The sequence below is a fragment of the Triturus cristatus genome, chromosome 5_1, assembly GCF_964204655.1.
Source record: "Triturus cristatus chromosome 5_1, aTriCri1.1, whole genome shotgun sequence".
Lineage (NCBI taxonomy): Eukaryota > Metazoa > Chordata > Amphibia > Caudata > Salamandridae > Triturus > Triturus cristatus.
In genome coordinates, this window is record NC_140587.1 from 813,671,772 (window position 1) to 813,692,098 (window position 20,327).

At 49.4% G+C, this 20,327-nt stretch overlaps 1 protein-coding gene across 2 annotated transcripts in view; it reads right to left on the minus strand.

Annotated features, from left to right (window-relative positions):
- The window catches only part of PTPN2 (protein tyrosine phosphatase non-receptor type 2), a 520,264-nt gene that overhangs the window by 136,853 nt on the left and 363,084 nt on the right, over positions 1–20,327 (minus strand). The gene's annotated exons all lie outside the window — the stretch shown is intronic.

Here is a 20,327-nt window from a genome sequence, read left to right on the forward strand (position 1 = left end):
GTCTCGAGTGCCGCCCTGTCTGTAGAATCGACCCGCTGCAAGGGTATCTTAGCTAAGTACTCTTGCATTGCCGTCGATGTCTCTATAGATTCTTTGCTATAGAGCTGTTGATAGAATTGTCGAAACGTCTCTCGTATCCCGGGGGAGTCAGCTATTATGCTCCTATTAGCATAAACAATTTCAGATATTTCTCCTGCGGCAGCTTATTGTCTTAATCTCACCGCTAGGGTATGCCCCACCCGCTCACTAAACTCATGGCAGTGCTCTCTTTTTGCCAAATAAGTTTCTGCAGCTTTAATGGCTAAGCGTTCTCCGGCTTCAGCCTTATTTACAGCCAACTGGAGCATAATATCTTCGGTTGGACTGCCCGCGTTAACAGCCGTGGCAAGTGCTTCTTCTAACTTGATTAGCTTGTCTCTTACCATCTCCTCTTGTTGTGCCTCCTTCATTTGACAATACTTACTATAACTAGCTGTTTCCCCTCTAACCCCTGCTTTAAAAGTATCCCAAACGATCCCTGCGCCTGCACTTTCTCGATTAAAATCCCAAAATTCCCGAATCCACCCCTTCATGTGAGACACATATTCTGGGTCAAGTAAAAGCCTCCTTTCAAAAGTCCATCTCCGAATTTGCCTAGTCCCCCCAGAAAGGCTAACTGTAAGAACTAGTGGATTATGATCCAAGAGTATCTTGGGATACTTCTCTATCCTAGACTTAGAGATAAGCTGATGAGAAAGGAAGAAATAATGAAGTTGAGAGATAGCCTTGTGTGGTGCAGAAAAGAAGGTGCTGCCGGGATCGGTGGGTTTCAAATAAGCCCATGCGTCAGTAAGATCGTTGTTTATGATCAAATTTGTTAGAGCTACACCAACCCTTCTTTTCCTACCAGCATATCTACTTCCAGGAGTACCCCAATGCACCACCAACTCATTAATGTTAAAATCACCGCAGACAATCACCGGTGTTGGCCACATTGCAAAATCAGAATCCAAAATTTCTAGCATATCCGGGTCATCACACGTTGAACCATATACTGAACATATGGAAAGTTTTTCAACACCCACTGAGCAGTGAACCATCGCCCACCGGCCCCATTGATCAGCAGATTTTCTTATAACCTTTATGTCGCTCCTACGAGTCATAATATCTACCCCTGAAGTGCGGGTGCCCTGCATTGTACTTACCATAAGCTTATATCCTAACTGTTCCAAAATATTACTTCTACTACCTTCTATATGCGTCTCTTGGAGACAAAGAATATCTATACGTAATGATTTAAGCAGAATTGCAGGCCGTTGCCTCTTATTTTGATCGTTTAGCCCACAAATGTTGATTGTAGCTATTCGTAAACTCATTGTGTTATTCTACACAGATTCTTACCATTAACCCCATCCTACCACCTCTTAGTACATCCAAACTTGTTCTTATTCTTACTGAGCTCGTTCTACACATGTTTTGACTCCAAGTGCTCATCTCTATCCCTCGCCTCACATATTGTGATAAATCAAGTTGTACTGATCTCGTGCCCCACCCTGGCCCCAGTCTACCACCCCCCCACCTCCACCCCACCCCCTACATCCCTTACAGGCAGATAGGTCAAGCATGACTTATGTACGGCAGCCCAACTCACATCTCGGGTGGTGCCGACCTTCCCCCCAAAACCAATAAATCTAGATGGACTCACCCCCATATCTCAATCTATCCATGTGATCGTGAACTAACTCTGACCCTTAAGGGACTTAAAGTAGCCAACTGGCACCCAGCAGACAGGTTTATGCCTCATTTCTCAGATAGGGTATCCCCCCCAGACATTCAGCAGCAGCTGTACCCTTTTGCATGATATGACCTGTGCCCCGCTGCCCCCTTGTTTTCTTTTAGTTCAGTGAGATATTCTTGTGCCTTCACTTCAGAAAAAACATTCTAACCCTCCCCTTGAAGATAAGTTTTAACGGTGCAGGGAATAACAGGAAAGCTTCACATCCCTACCCCTGAAACGGAGTTATCATCTGCCGTAGTCGCCACCGCCGTTCGACTGTCGTGTGGCAACAGTCAGGCCGAGCGAAGAAGGTATGCGCCTCATAGGACCGCTTCGAATCAGGTCTGGCCCTGTCTATTATTGCCTGCCTTAATAAAAAGTTGCCAACAAAAATCGAAATGGCTAGATAGATCCTTCTAACTGCAGATTTCTCACCTTCACCTGCAGTACCTCTCAAAAGTGGAGGGTACAGGGAGTAGCCTCAGGCTGAAAAGTCCTACAGAACCAAGTGAGTAAACAGCCGTTCCATGAGACCTGGCTGTCAATGGAGTATTGTTTTGCAAACTTAAGCACTGATGCTCATATTGCAGACTGGCAAACATCTATAACATGCATTCCTCGTACCAAGGCTATTGTAGTTTTTGACTTGGTGGAATGAACCGGCGGACCCTCAAGGGGCTGCTTTTTGGCCAATGCTTCACCCATTTTAACAGAGGACTATCTACTGCTGGAGTGTTCTCTTTTGCACACTATTACCTTTATCTGGCCCATAGAACCCCACAAACATGTTGAAGTCAAGGGAACCTATCTTTATCTTTTTGAGGGGTGAGGCCAGCCACCAAACGCTGCCATAACAATCAATAGGCCAACATGGGAGAAAGTCATGCTCTTCTGTACGTAGGTTGCCCTGGTATTCAGTATCAATTTGTCCAGAAACAAATGTGGTGAGGAAGTAGCAGTTAGGGCGAAGGTGCCTGCAGTTCACTCACCTGCCGCACTGATAAAATCGCATTGAAGAAGACGGTTTCAAGTGTCAAAATCCTCAAGGAACAGCTGAGCATTTGGCCAAAGGGTGTGCACATGAGAAATGTCAATACCAAGTTCAGATCTCACTGGGGCACAACAAATGTTTTTGGAGTAATCATGAGAGTCAAACCTTTTATAAAACATATCACTAACGATGACAAACAAGACAGCTGGTCAGGTAAACACAGAAAGGGCTGATCATCCATGCAATGTTCTTTTGTGAAGTAGATATAAAAGCTCAGAGCGCTCTTAGGGTTAAGTTGATGGAGACTCTCCTCTTTTGTGAGGTGGGGTAAAAACCACTGGTAGAGTAAATGACTGGAGAACAAAGAAGGGAGTCGTGACCTTTGTCAGTAAAGTCGTCTTGGCCCTCATTTACCAGTCTGCCTGCTAGAAAGGAGGTGTTAGGTGGCTGCACCAAGTACCTGTAGTTCAATCACGCAACATGTTGACATGATTACAATAAGGAAGACTTTCCAGGGCAAACCTTGGTAAAAACAGCACCTACCAAGCATCAACTCAAAAGGCGTGCATATGAGAAACATTAAGACCAAGTTCAGGTCCTGTTGAGGCATAACAAATGGCTTGGAGAAGGGTAACAAAAGTCTCAAACCTTTTATAAAACGCATAACTGGAGAATTAAACAAAGACGGATGGTCAGGTAAACAAAAAAAGGTCGAAAGGACTAATAAAAAAAACTTTTAATGTGTCCACCGCAAGGCCTTGCACTAAGAAAAGAACAAACAAAAGAACATTAAAAATGTTGGTGGGTGAAACGGGGGACTTGGTAGGGTGGGGATCAGTGTTTTGAGCACGACAACAAGCAATGCATTTTTGCAGTGCCCTACACAGATCGACTTTATGGAAGGGCGTCTGGCTGCAACGATGACTTCAACCACTTCAGTCAGCAAGTCAAGCACATTCAGTTGCTGCCCCTCAATCACCATGCATGGAAGTGTAAGTTGTGGCAATTCAGACATATAACCCTATCCTGCTGCAGACAGAGCAGACCCATCTTAAGGGGACACGTCATCAGAGGGCACAGACTCCGGCTCAGGAGGTCTGGGTACCACACTTTGCTGGCCCAATTCAGGGTAATGAGGATGATTTGGGCCCAGGCTGGTTTGACCTTCCTTGAACCTAAGGCAAGAGAAGTAGCAATGTAAATGTGTACTGGAGTAAGTCCTTCGATTACTGATGGAATAAGTCTCCAAATTAGTGTTTTTGGAGGAAACGCCTAAGTGCAGATTGTGAATTGGCAGCCGCTACAGCAGTGGAGAAAAAAATCTGAGGATTGCTGGCCCTGCTTTTTTTAAAGTGTCTACCATTCCTGTGGCCACAGTTTGTAAAGGTCTAGGTCAGCTGTTCCAATAAGGGTGGGAAAGGCTAAAATTGTCTTTAAGCTAGCACTCTGGAATAGCCTTTTAAGTTTTTAATTGGGGAGGAAATTGTTCAGCTGGTGTCGATGGCCCCAGAGAAGGTGCTGTAGCGCGACCCTCTTAAATCTCTCCAGCTTTGTATGCGCTTTTCGCAGAACAGCCTAGAACTATCGAAAGGCATATCCATTAGGGACCTCTGTAAATCTCCAGAAAATAAGATTGATGTAATCCAACCATGCTTCCGAGTAGGACACTGGTGCCAATAGCTCTGCCACTGCAGTCTGTAGTTTCTGGAAAAGCCAGGAGCACATAGCTGCTTCCTAACTGTCCTGTATTATTTGGGCTAAAGAGGCCCCAAAGTTCCCTGGGACAGCCTGCAAGATGCCACTGGCCATGTCCCATAATGTGTGGGTGTACCTTCTCAAGAGATAAAGTGCACTGGCACATCTAATGCTTGACTAGACAAAGAAAACAATCTCTTTCTGAAAGCGTCAAGTCTTTTCAATTCCTCATCTGGAGGATTGGTTGGGAAGTAATTTGTTTAGGCTTCAGTAAGGTCAATCAATCAGGTTCTCCAGTGTAGGATGCCTGGTCACCAGGCAGGTCGCTCCCCCCATCCGCCACGCAGCCCCCTGTGGGTTGAACCTCCGTTGCCGCTTTTGCCGCCTGACTGCTCGCTCCCTTTTTTATTCTGTACCCCTGCGCTTGGCTTTCTGTGCCACTTTGTTTTTTTCATTCTGTGCCCCTGTGTTTTGCTTTCTGTACCCCTGTGCTCTGTTGTCCCTCTCCCGCCGTCTTTTCCCACCGTTTTTTCCCCGGGTTTTCCCCCGCCGCTGGGCCCCTGCGGCCCGCCCCCTTCACTCCCATTGGCCGCCCGCTCCCACCTCCCAGCTGCTCCTCCCTCCCTCTGCCCTCATATGGAGGCTGCGCAGCAGGCGCGCCTAAGGCAAGCCCGTCTGCGCCTGTCCGCGCCTGGACCGCACCCAGCGCCAGAACCCCTGGACCCCGCACCCCTCGCAACGTCAGACTGCACTACGACGCAAGCACCCTCCACGCACTCAACACCAGACGAGACCACCCCTGCTACCGGGCCACCCCAAAACGCACCCAGGGGCCTTTCACCTGCCGGAACTGCAGATTCACCAGCATCCAACCCTCCACACCACCAGCCAGAGAACCCAACCACCTCCGCTGCATCCTCCTCAACACCCGCTCCGCTCGCAAGCATGCCATCGAACTCTGGGACCTCCTAGACTCCACCGCCCCGATGTCGCCTTCCTGACGGTGACATGGCTGAACACCACCTCAGCACCAGACAAAGCCATAGCCATCCCACAGGGCTACAAGATCTCCCACAGAGACCGCACCAACGGAGTGGGAATCGCCATCATCCACAAAGACTCCATCAAAGTCTCAACAAACACCGATGACACCCTAACCACCGCCGAGCACATGCACTTCCAGATCCACACCGACCCCAATACCACCCTCAGAGGAACTCTCATCTACAGACCTCTCGGACCCCGCCCACAGTTCAGTGACACCATCGCCGACCTCATCAGCACCCACGCCCTCGCTTCCACGGACTACATCCTCCTCGGGGACCTCCACCTCGAGAACAACAACGACGCCAACTCCACCGCCCTGATCAACAACCTGGCCAACCTCGGACTCAAACAGCTCGTAACGACACCTACTCACGCCGCTGGACACACGCTCGACCCCATCTTCTCCGCAAGCCCCCACATCTCCTTCAACCACACCACCGAACCACACTGGACCGACCACAGATGCGTCCACTTCACCTTCAGAAAACCCACCACACACCACCGCACCCAACAGCTACCACGCCGCTGCTGGGGCAAGGTCACCGAGGACCAACGGACTACCGCCTTCGCCCTGAAACCACCCACCGACCCAGACACCGCCGCGACCAACCTCACACAGTGGATCAACGACTGCGCCAACACCCTCGACCCTCTCAAGACCTCTACAACCAACCACACCAACAAGAAAGCCGCCTGGTTCCCAGAGGACCTCCGGATCTCCAAGCACACCTGTCGGAAGCTGGAGAAGAAATGGCTCCACGACCGAACACCAGACAACCACACAGCCCTCAAGAGCGCCACCCGCAGACACCACCAACTCATCAGGACCGCCAAGAAGACCGCCTTCAAGGACCGCCTAGACAACAACGCACACAACACCAAAGAGCTCTTCAGCATCGTGAAAGAACTCTCCAACCCCAGCTCCAACACCAACGACATCCCGCCATTTCAAGACCTGTGCGACTCCCTGGCCACCTTCTTCCACCGCAAGATCACCGACAACCACGACAGCTTCAACTCCGACCCCCCCGCACCCACCACCGAATCCACCACCCCTGCGACTACCACTCGCACCATTCGCCTGACCATCTGCTCCAGCGTCAGCGACGAAGACACCATCAAAACCATGAACTCCATCCACTCCGGATCCCCATCGGACCCCTGCCCTCACCACGTCTTCAACAAAGCCAGCGCAACCATCGCGCCCCACCTCCGGAAAACAATCAACTGTTCCTTCGAGACAGCAACCTTCCCAGAAAGCTGGAAACACACCGAGATCAACGCCCTTTTGAAGAAGCCCAAGGCGGACCCCAAGGACCTCAAGAACTTCAGGCCCATCTCCCTGCTCCCTTTCCCGGCAAAAGTGACCGAGAAGATTGTCAACAAACAGCTGACCCGCTACCTCGAAGTTAACAACATCCTGGACCCTTCCCAATCCGGTTTTCGCAGAAACCACAGCACCGAGACCGCCCTCATCGCCGCCACGGACGACATCCGGACTCTGATGGACAAAGGAGAAACAGCCGCCCTCATCCTCCTGGACCTATCAGCAGCCTTTGACATGGTCTGCCACCGCACCCTATCAGCACGCCTCCATGACGCCGGTATTCAAGAGAAGGCCCTGACCTGGACCACTTCCTTCCTCTCCGGCAAACCCAGTGCGTCCGCCTCCCACCCTTCCGCTCCAAAACCACCGAGATCATCTGCGGCGTCCCACAGGGATCCTCCCTCAGCCCGACGCGGTTCAATATCTACATGGCCCCCCTCGCACGACAACACAACCTCAACATCATCTCCTACGCCGACGACACCCAGCTGATCATATCCCTCACCGCCAAAGCTAACCTCCACAGAGGAATGAAGGCCGTAGCCAACTGGATGAAGGACAGCAGACTGAAGCTGAACTCAGACAAGACAGAGGTCCTCATTCTCGGACCCACCCCATCAGCCTGGGACGACTCTTGGTGGCCCACGTCACTAGGCACAGCCCCGGAACCCACGGACCACGCACGCAACCTGGTGGTCATCCTCGACTCCACTCTCTCCATGACCAGGCAAGTCAACGCCGTCTCCGCGTCCTGCTTCAACACCCTCCGTATGCTCTGCAGGATCTTCAAATGGATCCCCCTCGACACGAGAAAAAAGGTTAACCAGGCCCTCATCACCAACAGACTCGACTACGGGAACGCCCTCTACTCAGGAACTACAAACAAGCTCCTGAGACGACTCCAACGCATCCAGAACGCCTCGGCCCGACTCATCCTCGACGTCCCCCGCCGCAGCCACATCACAGCTCCCCGTCAACAAAAGGATCACCTTCAAGCTCCTGATCCACGCACACAAAGCACTGCACAACACCGGACCCACCTGCCTCAACAACCGACTCCGCTTCCACACCCCCACCCGAAGCCTCCGCTCAGCCACCCTCGCCCTCGCCACAGTCCCTCGCATCCGAAAAACCACCGCTGGCGGCAGATCCTTCTCCTACCTCGCCGCCAAGACCTGGAACACTCTCCCCACCATCCTACGACAGACCCAGGACCTGCTGGCCTTCAGAAGACTCCTCAAGACCTGGCTCTTCGACCAGTAGCACCCCCCCCCCCACCCCCCCCCCCCTTCCCCAGCGCCTTGAGACCCTCTCGGGTATGTAGCGCGCTTTACAAATGCAGTGATTGATTGATTGGTCAGGAAGTCTGGGTCACCAGGAGCTGGTCTATGTCACCTAGCCACAGGACGAATGATTAGTGAGCATGAGGATGGCTTGGACCATGCAGTCAGAAGAGCATCAGTATGAGCTTCAATAAATGGTAATAATAGCTCAGATGAAGCTGGGGAGAGGAGTTGGCCTAACGGCTAGGGCGGTCGACCTTGAATCTGGGGAACCGGGTTAGAGTCTCGGCAAGGACTCTGAATATCCCGTGATTCTGGGCAAATCGCTTAATCTCCCCGTGCCTAACAAAAATGATTGTGTCCTCATGTAACACAACTGGTGCCCGTGCAAAGCGCTCTGATATCAGATATCTTCAGGTCAAGTTCACTCTATATAAAACTCCGTAAAAAAAAAAAAAAAAAAACAAATTCAATAAAAAAAAGCTGGCCCTAGTAAAAAGATCACTGGTAACACAATTGCTATAATCTGATTTTATTTGTATTTTTTTTTTTATTAGATGGGATTTTTTCACAATTTATATGGGGCTATAAGAAGATCAGGAGGTCACTGAAATTAATGACTTTACCACAAGATCGAGGGGGGCTGGCCGTTCCTAACCTTTTATACTACTATTGGGCTATAACGCTGCAGCACATGACCATATTGTTTAAACCTAAAATATGGGCGGAAACAACGCTGGGAGGTCAAGATAGGGAACCCCCCCCCTTCTATTTATGAGCTAGCCATAGGTGATGCAACACCAGGGATAATACTGAGGCAGTTGGAGGGCAGCTACTATAAGAAAACACGTTTTAAACCCTTAAGAGCAGCCTGGAACGTTTGGCGTAAGGCCTGTAAGATCTTAAAAATCCCAAAGGTCCAGAGATATTTCTTCTTATGGCGATCATCAGTTTTCCCGGCCCCACTCTATGACTACATAGGTAGAATCTGTGAACAGGCTAGAATGAATAATTTAGGAGATATTATTAATCTGAATGGAGTTATGTCATTTGGAGAACTTCAGGAACGATATCAGGTAGACCCCATAACATTCTTTAAGTATGTACAAATTAGGGAGACAATTAAACCTGTTGTATCGCAGCTTACCAGTTTGTCTCCAATCTCGTTGTTAGAATGTCTAGTGCACCGGCAGCCCTGTATCAATGATTGATACTCTATGTTGATGAGTGCTAACCCAGATGACATAGCCAGGTCTGAAAGTGCTTGGGCAGACAAGCTGGAGTATCAGGATGTTGATCTGTGTAGCTCTTTAAAGTTGTCTAAAATTGTATTTTTATCCGCCAATCTTAAAGCCCAACATTTTAAAACAGCATTTAGACTATATTTTAAGCCGGCAAAATTGCTTGCGTGGGGGAAAAGGGAAAACGACTACGGTCCAAGGTGTGGACAAGGCCCTGCAGATATGGTCCACATCTTTTCTGATTGTAGCAAATTGGATATATTGAAACAGGGGATTGAAACTTTTTTGCATCAAAGTACAGGGCGGGCGGTCCCTCTAACTCCAACTATGATGTTACTTGGCTGTGACGAGACCTTACAGCTGGAACTAACCCAAGTATATTTTTGTTTCATGGTAACAGCAATATCTCGCATAATAATGCTTCAAAATGGAAGGATGTGGACCCTCCGACATATCAGGCGTGATATGCCAGATTCTTTCATGTGTTCAATTTGGAGATGGCATTGTATAAATGTAAATGCCGGAGAGCAAAGAAAAGGGGTTGTCAAATGTGGGGTCCCTTGATGGAGCAATAGGGGAAAGAGGAACTTCGACCTAATTTGTTTGTTTGTTCTGTCTTTTCTTCTTTGATTTTTTCAGCTTTTTTCTTTTTCTTTTTTCCTTTTCTCTGATTCTTCTTTTTTCTGCCTCCTCTTTGTGAAGATATAGGTAGGGTAAAATACTGTGAAGTACCATATGGTTGGAATGATATTTGTAGCATGTACAGGGGGAAACATTTCTGTATTGTAATCTTATGTTTTTGATTTTTGTATTAATTGAAATTACTGCTTTTCTGAAAAAAGAATTTAAAAAAAAGGAAAGGTATGGGTCAGATGTTCCAATAAGGGTAGGAAAGGCTAGTATTGTCTTTAAGCTAGCACTCTGGAACAGCCTTTTCAGTTTTTTATTGGGGAGGAAATTGTTCAGCTGGTGTTGATTGCACCAGAGAAGGTGCTGTAGCGCGACCCTATTAAATCTCTCAAGCTTTGTATGCGCTTTTCGCAGAACAGCCTAGAACTATCGAAAGACCTATCCATTAGGGACCTCTGTAAATCTCCAGAAAATCAGATTGATATAATCCAACCATGCCTTCCGAGTATGACACTGTTGCTAATAGCTCTGCCACTGCAGCCTGTAGTTTCTGGGAAAGCCCGGAGCACATAGCTGCTTCCTAACTGTCCTGTATTATATGGGCCAAAGAGGCCCCAAGGTTCCTTGGGACAACCTGCAAGATACCACTGGCCATATCCCATAATGTGTGGGTGTACCTTCTCAAGAGATAAAGTGCACTTGCACATCTAACGCTTGACTAGACAAAGAAAACAATCGCTTTCTGAAAGCGTCAAGTCTTCAATTCCTCATCTGGAGGATTGGTCGGGGAGTAATTTGTTTAGGCTTCAGTAAGGTCAATCAATCAGGTTCTCCAGTGTAGGATGCCTGGTCAGGAAGTCTGAGTCACCAGGAGCTGGTCTATGTCACCTAGCCACAGGACGAATGATTAGTGAGCATGAGGATGGCTTGATCCACGTTGACAGAAGAGCATCAGTAAGGGCTTCAATAAATGGCAATAATAGCTCAGATGAAGCTGGGGAGAGGAGTTAGCCTAACGGCTAGGGCAGTCGACCTCGAATCTGGGGAACCAGGATGGAGTCTCGGCAATGACGCTGAATATCCCGTGATTCTGGGCAAATCGTTTAAAAAATAAACAATATTTAGTTAAAATATCACTGTTAACACAATTGCTTTAATCTGAATACTTGGCAACTCCAATTGTACTCGTTTCAGGTGCCACCCGAAAAATCACTGCAAACAAAGAACTTTCCTCCATTGGTGACTCAGATGGAGAGTCAAGCACTGTTTCAGAAGAGGTTACTAGCCCACTGGGCACTTTTTCAATGCCTAGGTACAATGCATCTTCAGTATAATGAGGAGGTAGCATTCTGTTCTGTTCCTTATTATCATTGGTGTTGTAAGAGTCACTGACTTTCTGAACCTAGTCCAAATCAGAGCCAAAAAGAGTATTGATGCTGATGTCAAGACAGAGGTATTTGAATATGGTTGTGCTTTTGTGATTTCATAGCATGACATAGCCCTTGTGCACGCCATCATGAGTTCAGGGATGGAGAACAACATTGGGACTGGATCATCGACCTGCACTTGCAAACCCGGTGTAAGTGACGAAGCAACCATTGTGGACCATGGTTCTGGACTGGAAGTCAGTAGTAGAGTTAGAACAGGCCCCATAATGTGTCTCGTGGGAACAGATGGCTTTGGGGGGCATACCTGCTGGCAGGAATCTGACTGGAGACTCCTGAGGCTCAAAAGGACAAAATGTTCACTAGAGGGAGCCAGAATCACTCCAAGAATGGGCAGCATGCCCTTTAAAGGCTGCTGTTTGAGTATGACAAAGGTTTGAGAAACTCAGGGTGCACCAGGACCAATTTTAGAATCGGTTCAAACTCAGACATTGGAGAGTACGAACTTTATCATGATGCCCTCACGCCTTCTCTATATTTTATGGGGCAGAACGGGGTCTAGAACACTTGGCCTTCTTATCCTTGTGCCTGGATCTAGAACTCAACTTACCAGAAAACTTCAAGTAGGAAGTGGACTTTATACTGGGACAGCTCATGACTGGGTCGGCAATGGGCCCATAAACTGAAATAGGAAAGGCACTAATGCTTCCACCATGACCTTTTCTTTTGTTCTGCAGCATAGAGTTTAGATTTCTGGTCCCTAATTGCCAAAGGATGCATTTGGGAACTTTTGTCACATAACTTAGTCGAAGCCTGAGCTCAAACATCATAGGCATACCTCGTGTGGGTCCGTGGGCGATATCTGCTCCCGCAGTGCTGACATGGCTTGAATCATGTTGAGTTTTTGAGGAAACATCATTCCTTAGCACACTGTAAAAGGTTTTTGGGAGTTTTCAGAAGACCAATAATGTTGGGACCGGAGGTCTGGTTCTGCGTCAACGACTGCGGGAAAAAAGGAACCAAGTCAGTACGTCAAGGTGGTGCTCCAAAAGGGGCTGCCCCTCGCTAGTGTCACTATTTTGGAAGGGCAGCCCCTTTTGGAGCTGCACCCTTTCCTCTACTGTTGCCATTATTGCACCTGTAGCCACCTCTGAAGTAGCCCGGGAAAGGAGATTGTTGCGTGGACCTTGTGAAAGTTGAAAAGGTTTCCAGTGTGGGAGCTTTTGCTGCCCCACGGTACTGGGAGTGTCAAAAGGAGCCACAGGCGTGGGTGTCTGTAGGGCACCTATCGCTTTTGCCGTGTGAGTCTCGTTAACTAGCATCTTGTCGATCTGAGGGCTAAAGAGATGTCGGGTACATTTAAGAGGTGCAGCTGGAACTCCAGTTTAAAACCAGACACGCAAAAACAGGCACGGCGACGCAAGAGGGTGCTGGTGTTAATGCTGCGAGCGGCTGTGTCAGGGACATCCAGCGCACAAAGGATGTTGTTCTTCGAGATAATTATTTCTTTTGCCACCAATTCCTTTCCCTTCTTTTGGTACTGTCCTGTGAGATGTTGGATGAGGGCCATCATCCGAATCCCAATGGCCTAAGACATACCGGGATAGTAGGCAGACGGAGTTGGCGATGCGCCAATGTGTAGCAGACTGTGCTGCTACACTTTTTTTTTTTTTACAAATGTTTTTATTTATTGTTTGCAACAAACATACAATCAGAAAAATCATGAATGCACGATACTATGGCCGTGATGAGCAGTAACAATTGATATAGAACTAAAAATCTGGCGGCGTTTTTTCCGAGCGACAACAAGAAGTTAAACTCTAGAATCAGAGACGTACATGTGGTGAAGGTCATTACAATCGTATCTACAATTCTCAAAAATGGGTCAGGCATCACAACTATCAAGGCTCTTTCCCCGATCCCTCCGGCAATCAGTTCACTCCCTCCTCCTCCTCCTCTCCCAGTTCCAGACCGTAATATTTTATCCATGGAGCCCATATCTTTCAGGGGACAGCCCCTTGCTTTGTACGTCACTCGTTTCGCAATCATATAAAGGTCCAAACATGTCCTCCATTCCTTAAGTGTGTGGAGTTGGTGGGCCGTCCAGTAGTGAGCTACATCGCTTTTGGCAACCACCAGCCCTAAGTTAGCCAATAGAAGTTTGTGACAGGACAGATACATGTCCGTGGGGATTACCAGTAGAAGAAATCGAGGTTCCAACTCAATTTGTGCCCCCCAAGATGTCGTTCAATTCCTTGACTACCTAACTCCAATACGTTTGTATCCTGTTGCACTCCCATATGGTGTGTATGAATGTCCCACTCTCAGTGTGGCATCTAAGACAGTCAGGGGTGTCAGCCTTCCCCATATTGTTGAGCCTCGCCCTGTCAAACTAAGTCCTATGGAGAATTTTGAAATGAATAATACGCAGTCTCAATTTCATCGTCACCTCAGGCGGATGCATAAGTGCAGCCTCCCAATCTATATCTTCCATTAGGCCAGTGGTGAGTTCCCATTTAGCTCTAAGCGGGCCCAACCTATCAGACATGTTGTTAAGTAGTGTTTTATAGGTCAACGAGATGGCTTGAGTAAGAATCTCTTCCTGCAGGAGCCGGCCTTCCAATGGGGCATATTCCGGCAATACCACCTCATCTAGTCCCTCAGCATGCCAGGCATGTTTCAGTTTAAGATAGGCATAGGATTGAGTGGCATTAAGTTGATAAGTAGCTTGGAGCGTAGTGAATGGGGCCAGTGTGCCTTTTTCTAAGACATCCCCTATTTTAGAGATCCCAATTAAATCCCACTGTTTAAAGCCTCACAGCTTTTCAAGTTCAACTAATCCTGTTCCTTCCCATAAGGGGGTTTCCCTCGTGGGTCGCCTGTCCCATCCCATTTGCTACTCAGCAGCTTTCCACGCCACCAGTACTCTTTGGGTAGCTGGTAGGAGTCGGCTACTACCTTTACCGCCGTATATATAGTGTAATTGCGTACGTTCCCGGAATTGCAGTCGTTCCAGCATATAAGTGGGGTGGTCTCCAAGAGCGTGGTTCCATTCATTGATTACGAGATGGGCCGCCCTCTAATATGTTCTGATGTCTGGTAAGGCCAAACCCCCATTGTACGGGTTCCGCTGCAATGTTTGAAGGGCTATTCGTGGATGATCCCCATCCCAGAGAAGCAAGAGTTTTTTCACTGTTGAGTTGTAAACACGGCCCCTGGTATTTTACAGTGAGTATTTTGCAAAACATACAGCAACTGGGGAAGTGTGATCATCTTATACATAGCGGCCCTCCCCAAGAGCGTCAGAGGGAACTTCCTCCACCTCTTAACATCTTCTTGAAAATGTAGAAGGACTTGCCTTACATTTCGGTCTAGGCTGGAGGCTTCCTCAATAGTGCTATAAAGCCCGAGGTAGGTGAATCCTTCTGGGTACAATCGCAGGCAGCACGGGTGGGACTGGGGTTCCACCACTCCACCCACCGGGTATAGGGTGGATTTTCTCCAATTAATTCTGTATCCAGCGTGGCGGTCATTCCTCAAAAATGTGCACACTTTTGGGGAGCGTCTCGGTGGGATCGCAAAATATCATCCGCATATAAAGATATGCGTTCCTACTTTAAAAATGTATACTCTTCTATGAAACCAGCCACCCTCGGGAGGCTCGAACCACACAAGCCAAGGGCTCCAGATTGAGGTCAAACAAGAGAGGAGACAGGGTACAGCCTTGCCTAGTACCTCTTCGAATCGGCCAGCTCGAGGAGGTAACTACATTTACCCGGACAGTAGCCTCTGGAGTATTATATAACAGCGCTAGCCAGTCCCGAAATACTGGACCAAATCCAAACTATTCCAAGGTACATCTCATAAAGGGCCAATGTATGGTGTCGAACGCCTTCTTGTGTCCAATGAAAGGAGCAGATGAGGGCTATCCCGACTGAACCGTAGCCATCCAATTAGCCAGACCCCTCAAGTTAAATCACGTGGCTCGCTTCGGCACAATACCAGATTGGTCTCTGTGTACCAGGGGGGCAATAATAGTCAGGAGGCGCTGTGCAAGAATAGGGGCTAAAATTGTGGTTTCAATTTTGAGCAGCTATATGGGTCAATAGTACTCACAATCTTCCGGAGGCTTCCCTGCTTTATGAATGACTACTATGGTAGCCAGTCGGAGATCTCTTGGGAGGATCCCCTGCTCCTTTGACTCCCTGAACATGTTTCATAAATGTGGGGCTAGCAAGCTACTATTTAATTAAAAAAATTCTCCTGGGAGTCCGTTCGGGCCCAGGGATTTCCCAGACTTTTGGCGGCCAATGGCCTCTGCCACCTCGTCAAGAGTAAGATCTTCCTCTAACCTATCCTTTTCCTCTTGTTTAAGTGAGGGAAGCTCAATTGCTTCCAAGTAATGGAGCATTTGCGCCACGCTTGTTTGTGGTTTAGCTGCATATAGCTCCTTATAGTATCGGGCAAAGGCCCCCGCTATATCCTTGGGTGTGATGTGTGTATGGCTTTGTTCTTGTATGGTCATTATCCCTCGAGACTCCAATTTCTTCCTGCCCAGCCATGCGTGTAGTTTCCCTGCCCCATCCCCAGTCTCATAGAGCCTGTGTTGGACTGCTTAGTGCTGGGCCTGTACCTCATGAGTGACTAGTGCTCAGTACTCCCTCTTGGTTAGTTCGATTTGGCGAAGGGTGTGACTATTCAATGCAGAGGTTCCACCTCCTTCAAGGCTTAACAATTTATGTTCTAGGGCCTCTATCGTGTGGATCTCTCGTCTCTTTTTATGTGCAATTATATTTTGTGCCCTGTCCCTGAGCACCGTTTAAAAGCTTCCCATAAAGTAACTGCCGACTGCACTGTTACTACATTTTCCTTAAAGTAGAGCTCCGAATCCACCCTGAGCTCCTTGGCAACTCTTCCATCTTTCAGGGTCCATGAGCTCAGTTTCCAGTTCGCTGTCCGGATGCCTCCCCTCCCCCCCATCGTTAATAGGAGCAGCGAATGGTCTGAGAGGCCCCTAGCTAAGTATTACACCCTTTCCACATGTCCGAGCTCCCCCGCTGGAGCAAAGAGGTAGTCAAGCCTCGAAAACATCCTGTGAGCCCTCGAGAAATAGGAATAGGCACGTGTGGTTGGATGATGTCGGTGCTACATGTCAGTCATCCCAAGGACATCCCAAAATTTTGCCAGTGGTGTGTGTCCATGCAGTACAGACCGCACGTGAGTTCGATCTACAGAGGGGTCAATCACATCATTAAAGTCCCCCCTACGATTTGTATGGCAGGTGCGGAGTGTAGTAGGAGTTCCGTCAGTTTATCGAGCGTTCGTTGTTGAAGACGTGGGGGAGCAGAAGCACTAATAAGGACGAACGTCTTACAATTCCAAATACCCTGGACGGCAACGTATGTCCCGCCTGGATCCACCCACTGTTGCGTAACACAAAAGGGGGGTGATTTTTTAATTACGATTTCCACTCCCCTCGAACCCTTGGTAAAACCTGCATGTGCCAGGGTAATATACTGCAGTCTTCCCAGAAAGAAACAGTGTGAGCCCATCAGATCCGTTTTTTGCTAAATCATTATATAGGGCTTAAATCTTTTAAGATAGTTGGATTGAAACCTCTTAATTTTGTTCCCTAACCCATTGACTTTCCATGTTAGTACTGTGTACCCGCCCTCAGCCATTGACAAACAGTTAGTCAGTCCTCACTAGTCTCGCCCTCCCTCGGAGCAGTGCCCACATCTCTTGTCGCCTTCTCGATCTCGGCATCCAAGTGGTCAAATTGAAAGAAACAGTCCCCCCCCCCCCTCAACAAACTTACCCCACAACTCTTGACAGTGACCAACAAACCCCCCACCCTACGGTCCTCAGGTACCCACACCACCCCCCCACTTGTCAACATGACAACTCTGGCACGGGTAATCCACTAAGAGGTCTGTAACCCTCCCTCCGCAAGTCAATTAACTACACAATGCTATAACAATAATGCAAAGTGTACTTCCCTGTAGCAGGCCAAAGTTCTACAATGTCCACCAGGCCTCGAGAATATCCTACTGTCTTGTGGCGGCCGTCCGCCCCCTGACTCTCAGTCCTCTTCACCATTGCTGGGCGGCTGCAGTTGCTCCATACTTGTTCCAGGCGGAATCGGGTCTGGCTCTTCCAGACGTTGTATGCTCTTGAGCAGTGGATGTTCGCTATCCGCATCCGCCGAGTCTTCCCTCTCGGATATTTCCGTGTTGACATTCTCGCTCGAGCTCCGAAGGGTCTGCACCATGCGAACCTGGACGATGTCATCCTTCGAGTCCGACATTTGCGATTTGTTTTCTCTGTGCCTCAGAGACCTCCCCGGTGTGCCCCCCGCCGTACTCCGGACCCTCAATACTTGTCTCAGACGCTTTTCTTTGGGCATTTCTTGGCTGGAACCCATCCTCTTTTCTGTATACAACCCAGGAGTTTGGGGCGATCTGCGTCGTATCAAGGGCCACTCTTCGAGCCACGACCAGGCCTCATCTGGTGTCTGGAAAAACAGTGTAGAGCCCTGGAAAATGACTTTAAGCTCAACTGGGAACAGTAGCATGTATTGAATCCTAAGCGCTCAAAGTTTCACTTTGATAGGTTCAAATGTTCGTCTCTGCTTTCGTACATCGCGTGAGTAGTCCAGGAATACCATCACTCTCGTATTTTCATACTTAATCTCTCCTTTCTTCCTCAAGTCTCGGAGTATTAGATCCCCATCTTGAAAGTACAAGAAACGAGCTATCAAGGGCCGAGGGGGAGCCCCTTGCGGGGGACGGACATTAGGCATTCGATGTGCTAGCTCTATGATTTGAGAATGCTAGGAGAAACAGGCCCGGATCAGTCCATTCCGCGTCTTCTGGAAAGCCAATAAATCTAAGGTTGTTCCTGCAGGCCCTATTTTCAGCATTGTCGACCCTCCAGGCCACCTCTTTCATGGAGGCTGAGTCCAACCACGTCTGTCTGCGTGGAATGGCAGGTATCTTCAAGTTCTGAAATACGGTGCTCCAGCTCGGTAACTCGCTCAAACACTTTGCGTAGGTTGTGGCGTAGTAGAGTTACCTCTGAGCGTATCTCCGCCATCTTCCCCTCCAGGCTCTCCCTTGATGCATGAATCGCCTGTAATATGGCTGCGGTATCTGGAGGTGGAGCAAGCCCACCATCCGCCCCCGCACCTTTGCGAACCGGTCCAATTTGCCCGGATACAACAATTTAGGCTCCTTGTCTCTCGCCATCTTGTACAGTCGTTTGTGAGATTATAGCCAGGGAGTATCCTTCCCAGTCGAGGCACCTCAAGCACTGTTGATGATCTACTGGGAGCTCAAACCCTTTACCCTACCAGGGCCCTCAAAGCAGCTTGTGCAGCGTTCACCGGGTCACACAGGTCAAGGAGTTGATACCCTTGTTCCCTCCATAGCCAAGCCCCTGCTGGGGCACTGTGCTCCACTTCTCTACCCACCCCTAAGCTGCCTGCTGCGATATTAGCTGAGTGTATCTAGAGACTCCGGTCAGGTCTGGGCCCAAGCCTATCGGATCACGTGTGGTTCATTCCCAGTGTCCCTTCACAGACAGAAGCTGGGTTGGTAAGCCCCCTGTAGCACTGTACCCTCTTACTGATGTCCTCGTAGAGTCACAGCATGGACATAAGGCCAGCTCTCAGACCCCCTTGGTCGATGCCCCCGGAGGATCCACACTGGAGCCGCAGTGCTGTAATCCCCTCCTTGTGGAGATCAACAGCCAGAAGTGTTCACCTAGCTCCTGCGTCCCATGCAGCTCCCACACTGTCCCCCACAACACACCACACCACAGAAGCGGTGGCAGGATCTGCGTTGGGGGGGGGGGGGGGGGGGGGGGGGGGGGGGGGGGGGCGGGATGCCCTCTGGGTCGATGCTGCAGCGCGGGACCTAGTCCATGATCCTCAGGGGACAGTCTCGCAATTGCCCCACTGCTGTATCAGAAGGAAAATATCCCTCGGGCCGATCTGCCTCGGGAAGGCTAAGCTGCACTGCCCCCACTACTGCCGCTATGTCCTGCTAATCAGGGGAGCCACGTGGGGCCCACTCGCAGCCCCCAACCTTCTTACCAGGAGCCAGCGTTTAAGCAGAGTCCCAGCCGGGTACGGTGCCTGAAGGTAAGGATCAGCACCACCACCGACGCTGCTCAGCCGGTCCACTCACGCCGCCCTCAGTGCTCCGCTGCAGCAGGAGCAGCGCTTCAATTTTCCAGGATCCAGTGGGTAAGCCGGGCCACAGCCGGTCGTGGTTTCTGCACACAGTGAGTAACACCACAGCTGGTGAAGTACGCCCAGTCTGCCCGCTCCACCGTCACAACTCAGGGCCACCACCTGCGTCCGGAGCACAAACACTGCTCCTAGTCCCGACAGCAGTGCGGGGGTTGGCGGGGAGACACCGTCCGTCGCTAAGGCACTAGCGACTGCACACCTGCCCCGGCAGAGCACCCCGCCCTCAGCTCTCACTGCTGGTGGAGCTCGGGCCCAGCTGGTCTTTGCGGGCCTCTCCGGGAGGGTGCCATTTAGCAATGCATCACAGCCAGGTTGGAGCTGCAAATGGTCCGTTCCTTAAGTAAAGTTCCCTGCTTTCCGCTGTGCCTGCACGCCACTGCAGATCGTCCGACCAGCGCTGGTGTGATTTGTAGGCGTCGAGGAGCAGGATAAAATACAGGATTTAGTCAGGGCCGGCGGAGCTCACGGAGAACGCAGCTATTTTCTTGCTCTCCCAGCCTGGAGGGGGAACATTACCTGTGCCTTGTGTGTTAGCACGTTTTCTAGCTGTCTGCAAAAATAGAGATAGAGAGTCAGGGGGTAACTGGTCACATATGTATGGAGGGTCATTCGGGCGCCCTTAAATTTCCGATTTACCCTTTTGTGTAACTACCCTCTCTTTAACTGGCTCTTTTAATATCTGAGTGACTGGTTTTAGAACTCCCTTTGAGCAGGGGAA